The sequence below is a fragment of the Aplysia californica genome, unplaced genomic scaffold, assembly GCF_000002075.1.
Source record: "Aplysia californica isolate F4 #8 unplaced genomic scaffold, AplCal3.0 scaffold00469, whole genome shotgun sequence".
Classification (NCBI taxonomy): Eukaryota; Metazoa; Mollusca; class Gastropoda; order Aplysiida; family Aplysiidae; genus Aplysia; species Aplysia californica.
The window spans coordinates 267,578-273,449 of NW_004797739.1; positions in this window are offsets into that span (position 1 = coordinate 267,578).

Genomic DNA, 5,872 nt, shown 5'->3' on the forward strand with positions numbered 1-5,872 from the left:
CTGAGAGCTACGGACAACTTTCTTCTTTAAAATTTTCTCCTTTCACCTCTTTCCCTACTCTCTTAACAAGTTCTGTCTTCTGTTTTTGTGTCCACTTTCTACCCCCCCCCCCCCACCACATTTGCCCCCTCCTCTGGGCTCCTGACTCTATCTGCAGCCTTTCTACTGCTCCTTCTTGGCTTCTTCTTACTGCTGTCTCTCAGGCACAACTCTGATCTTAGGGTAGATAAGATCAAAACTTGACCTTCTCAGACAGAGACAAAAAATTCTCGGAGGTCCCGTGTGAAAGCTGCGCACGTTAAAGATCTCTTGGTGGTCCAATTTGATAAGATTAAGTTTCGACCACCAACCGGGCAAAATTCAAAATTAATTTCTTGCAGACTGAAAATGTTTAATGTGTCTGGCGCACTCATATGACCATACGCAGTTGCGTGAGCCGTAATGCACTAACAAAAACAAAAAAACAACAACAAACAAACAAAAAGAAAGAGTAAACTCACTGTGTGGTCAGCAAACGACGGAAAGTTACAATATGCCACCTTCTGGCCTGGGGTGAGGCTGGCGTCTGGGCCTACTGCAACCACCTCGCCTATTCCCTGAAACACAAAAGGAGAGGGGGTGGGGTAGTTGCATGGGAACGCAAATCACACTCATTTAAGCATAATATCAGATAACCTGCTCCAATGGCCACCTTCCAAAACAATAATTATCTTTGGAAGTCGAGAAACGATACAAACATTGCAAATTAGCTGCCTCGCTGTTTCTTGGGCAAATTTTCTGACTTGTTCAAGGCAAAAGCGAAACTTGAGGTCAGCCTCGCTCAGTTGAAGCATCTTGTAATAAAATAATTTAAAGTTGATCTCTAAAAAAAAAAGCCAGGACTTTTGTTTGAAAAGAGCTACGTGTCATCTTCCAGGTAAATAATTTGTTTTCATTAGTAATACACTAATAGAGCACCTAATGGACACATTAACATTAGAGCACCATTTATTCTACCTTAATGAAAAAATGGTCTTGGAAATAACAAAAATCGTGTATGGGTGTGTGGACTAACAACTATTCACCTGTGTCTCCGAAGATCGTGCCAAGTTTATACATTATGTTGGTACACTTGTTACGAAACTTAAACATTTTTGTCTCTCTCAAGAAAAAAAAAAGACTTGCTTTGAAGCCTTATAAAGTACTTGTATAACCCCCCGGGGCAGCGCCACTGACTGTAGTGTCTTTAGGCCATTCCCAAAGGGGGGATATTTCTCGTTCAAGCACAATAGAATTGTAAATGGGCTGATTCATCATGTCACGCTCATAACTGTGCCTGATCTTTAACAAGGAACTGTTGCTTCTTCTTTCCAAATCCTTACTATCGTCATATTTCCTCTACTTCTTTTGTATGTTTGTCACTCTCTTGTGACCTGCTATTTCCAGGGTGCCTTGATAGTCGAAGCAGACCTTGTGCTGTTGAAGCTAGAGAGGTGAGCAGAGTAAGTCTTATTCCCTGTAAAGACTTCTCTGTTGACACCCACCCCTTGGCGCTCAAATGACCTTATGCAGTTGCGAGTGCCGTAAAACCCTCTACTGTAATTTTTTTTAAAAGTACTTGTACAGCTTGACGATGATACATAATGTGCATTATATTTGTACACAAATAATATTTTGCAGATTTGTTTGAAATTTTTCGTACCTCAAAGCCGATAGGAAAGGGAGGATTGCTCACTCCAAAGTAACGCCCAGCACTGAAATTGATATCCGAGGCGTTGATTCCGATGAATCTGAAAGAAATTAATAATTTATTTGAAAGCAGCTAGTAAAAATGTATTTTTAGTAGAAATAAACAAGAGCTTGCTTGCACTTAGTCAGTTTTCTGTTTGTGTGTTTCCCTTTAACCCATTTTTAATGTTGCCTTTGATGGGGGTTTTTTGGTTTTAAATGAAGTTTTGTTTGTTTCGTTTTTGGTTCTTTTTCTTTTGGAGAGGGGGGGGGGTATTTTCTTTTTCTCCTGGGTTGTTAATGTTATCTGTCTGTTTTGATTTGTTGTTGTTGCTGTGGTGGTGGTGGTGGTGGCGATGGCGGTGACGGCAGTTGTGGTAGTGGTGGTGGTAGTGGTGGTGGTAGTGGTGGCGTTGCTATTGTTGTTTTGAGGGAAGGAGGGTGGAGAGGGAGAGGTGATGGAAAAAAAGTTTTTTTGCCATTGTTGTGGTGAAGCTTGTTCTTGTCGTCGTTGTTGTGATTGTTGTGGTTGCTGTGGTTATTATATATGGCTGTTGTTATTATAATTGTTGCTGTTGTTGCTGCTGCTGTTTGTACATATTTGCTGCATGCAGCTCTGGGATGATATCCATAATATCTCCCATAGAGTTATCTCCTTTTAATCCCAGTAGTGTAAATCTATGATATGATAAGGTCTACCTGTTCTTGACTAGCACTTCTTTGGACTTGAGAGTTGGCACGGGGACTGTCTCAAACTCGGTGACGTCACGGAAATTTGTACCCAGCTCTGTAACGATGATCCGTCTAATGGACGATACTGCCCTCGTAGAAGCCATTCTAAACACACGCATACAGCATACCGTCATTATTTATCGAAGGGAAACAGCGAGATAAACTGAAAAATAAAAAAAGACAATAGAAGGAGAAAAAAAAGAAGGGTGACAGCGAGATAAACAGAAAAATAAAAAGGCAATATAAAGAGAAAAAAAAAGAAATTTAGAAGAAAAAACAAAACAACCTGAAGTAGATCTACGACGCGCCCAGTTGCACTATGAAGAGTGCATGGATACAGTGTACGTACGAGCGTAGCCGACAGGCCATCGAAGCCATAGTTTTTAAAAAATGGTGAAATTGTATAGGTTTAACGCCCCTATCTATACGTTCTTACTACATGCCACACATCCGACTACAAGCCCTCAGGAGATAGGGGCCCACTGTCCAGGCCCACAGGTAGGAGATGCCCCCCTCTCTTATCTTGCTGCCTCGCAAAGTACTGGCCAACGTGTGCTCGTTTGGTATCGGGTATCCGATTACACTTAATTGCATTACCGCTCACTGCGACACCTCTTGTTTGTCTGTAGTTTAAGAGACTGGTATCGACACCCTTTAATTAAAAAGTAATCAAAGAGACCACCCATTGGCCTTACACGGCGCTAAGTTCGTTTTGTGTGTTGTGTGTTGTTGTGTTGTTACCACCTTCAGCATTTTGTGTGCGTTGTTTTCTGAATATCTGCTCCTTTTTTCTGGATTATTTTCACCCGTGTATAACTTGGAGTACTTGTACATTATTCTGTCGATGATTGTTATCTTGCACTTTTGTTTTATCTAAACAATATCAGTGGTGCTTTATTTCATTGTGGGATTAAGTAGCTGGTGGAACTAGATCTAGATCTAGCACCGTTTATTTCAACCTCTGCTGTTCATCAAAATGGCGAGGAGTCCGAGGAGCCAGACAGGATAGATACTTATAGTGTTTCAAGAACATTGAAAAGCGGTGATAACGGTAAATATAATTTGAACCAACACAATTAACGCACATACATGATCTCGTTATCTTATTCAGCAATGCAGTGTGTCTATCAGGACTTATTGTACATGTGATTTTCTGTTGTTTCGCGTATTTTCTTTTCTATTACAACACGATGCAGTACAAATTCTGCTGTGAAAGATGAAAACAGTAGATAAGAATATGAGTTCTTAGAATGAAAGTAATTTGAACTAGGCTACACTTTACTTGTAAACATGGAAAGAAATGTTCTGTGTACGATAATTGTAGATCTGGAGAGAAATCAGCCTGGTGATCAGAAGGTGACAGTCTACAAATTTCCGAAATACACCGAGAAAGCAAAGCTTGGGTGGCGAGTTTGCCTAATTCCTAATAATTGGAAGTAGAGGGTGTCACTGATGTTATAGCTGTACCTTGCATTGGCCTGAAAATGTACAAAATAGAACATACAACCTGGAAGAGGCCATCGTCCAGCAATACCTTCAACACTTTTCCAAGTGTCGAAATCGTATGTTACGTGTTATCCCGAAGTAAGCCTCAACCAACTACAAATTAATGTCGTGCTGTGGGCATTGAAGAAATAAACGCCTTTAACAAAATTTAAAGCCGATGCGTTTGATGATCAGTTCATATCGATACTCCGGAAACATGGAATTTGCATCCGATGACGAACTGTCCCGTATCATTTTCTTTGGTAAAGAAAGAGTTGGTGCTATTCCAAAAGTTTCAGTCTATTTTCAAGTTATTAGTTCCTCTACTGGTGATTTCATCTCTTTTGAATCATACAGATCACTCCAAAGAGTCTAGATCTACCTCCCTTTACTGAAATCAATAAGTCGAGAGAGTAAACTCACAGAATTTTTCTTCGTTTTGTTAGGTCAGAAGAAAAGAATGACAGGAAATTTGAATCGTTGTTTTTTTGTTTAGATAAGTTGAACTCCCCAAGAAATGGGCGACTGTGATATAGTCTTATTGGTGTATGTTTCCAGTGGAATATGTGTTATTTTCTAATTTCCTATATGTATGTATATATATGATTTTAGATTTATTTATTTCAATATATATATATTGACTGTTTCTACAAGTGTTCGTGGCATGAGCTTGCAAGATTGTAAAGCCTTGCTTGATCAGCACTTCAAATATTGTTCTATTTATGTTTACCGCTTAATAAACTTAAATAAACACGCAACATAGTTACTGCAATGCTTTCCTTTACACTTGTACGACCGCCTGCCTCTCTCTCCATTCATCTCCGCTATTAGACGTTCTCTTACTATGATTTAAGTGTTGATATTTTTCCTGTTAAAGCATTAATATATATTTCCAATGTCCTTTCCAAAGTAACAATTGCGTTAAAGAAATAATACACCGTAAATGCCGTGATTTTGGACGGTTGATTAATCAAGCACACGACGTGATGCTCTCTCACCCTCTCACTTCTGCACTACACGTTGTCTGCCCTGGGCCTCTATCTCCCCGTGACCTACTTCCGATGAGGCGGCCTGATCTCTCTGACCGTCTAGGCCCCTATCAACACTATTAGGTTATTTAAGAGGCGGGGCCTCCGAGTTTAACGTCCATCTCCGTAAGACTGAGCCGAATGGGAAATTCGTGTTAAGTGCCTTTCCCACGGACACGACGTCGGACCGAGCTGAGGCTCGAACCCCCGAACCCGCAATTTCACGATTACGAGTCCTGTATCCTAACCACTAGGCTACCGACGCCACTTCGGTCGTAGTCAGATGTTGTCTTGTTTTTGTTTTATTTCAGGTTTTACTTTTGTTTGTTTTGTTTTTAATTTTGATGTTTTTACACCCCCATCGACACAAATTAGTTGGTTTTGGAGGTGCACTTCGACCCTGTATGTCAAGGCCAACCCGGACTGAGAGGGATACAACATCCCAGCAGAAGGACTGAGATACGCTGATCTTGATAAAAAATGTCCCTACTCGGGAATCGAACTGGGGTCTCCTGTGTGCAACGGTAATATGGGGTGCCCACTATAGCTGGATCGGGCCGATCGCCCGACTCGATCACCTGAAACTGAAAACACACACGTTTGTTTTTGAGGCGATCGAATCGGGCGATCGGCCCGGTAAGCCGATCATATCCGTAGTGGGCACCCCGTGTAAAGGCACCAAACGCTATACCACAGACACATGTAGCCTACAGGAGCCGTACGTGTGAATAAAAAAGAGAGGTGCAGCAATAAGTTAGCAACAAAGGAGAGAACAGTAGACAAACAAAAACAGCAACAGTTGTATAGTGAGGAACGTCCCTTGATGAAGACATCTGAAGTCCCTTCTTCTTTCTTATGCATGTCATTGTTTTACAGTGTTTGTGCACGCATGCGTCTCTCTCTCTCTCTCTCTCTCTCTC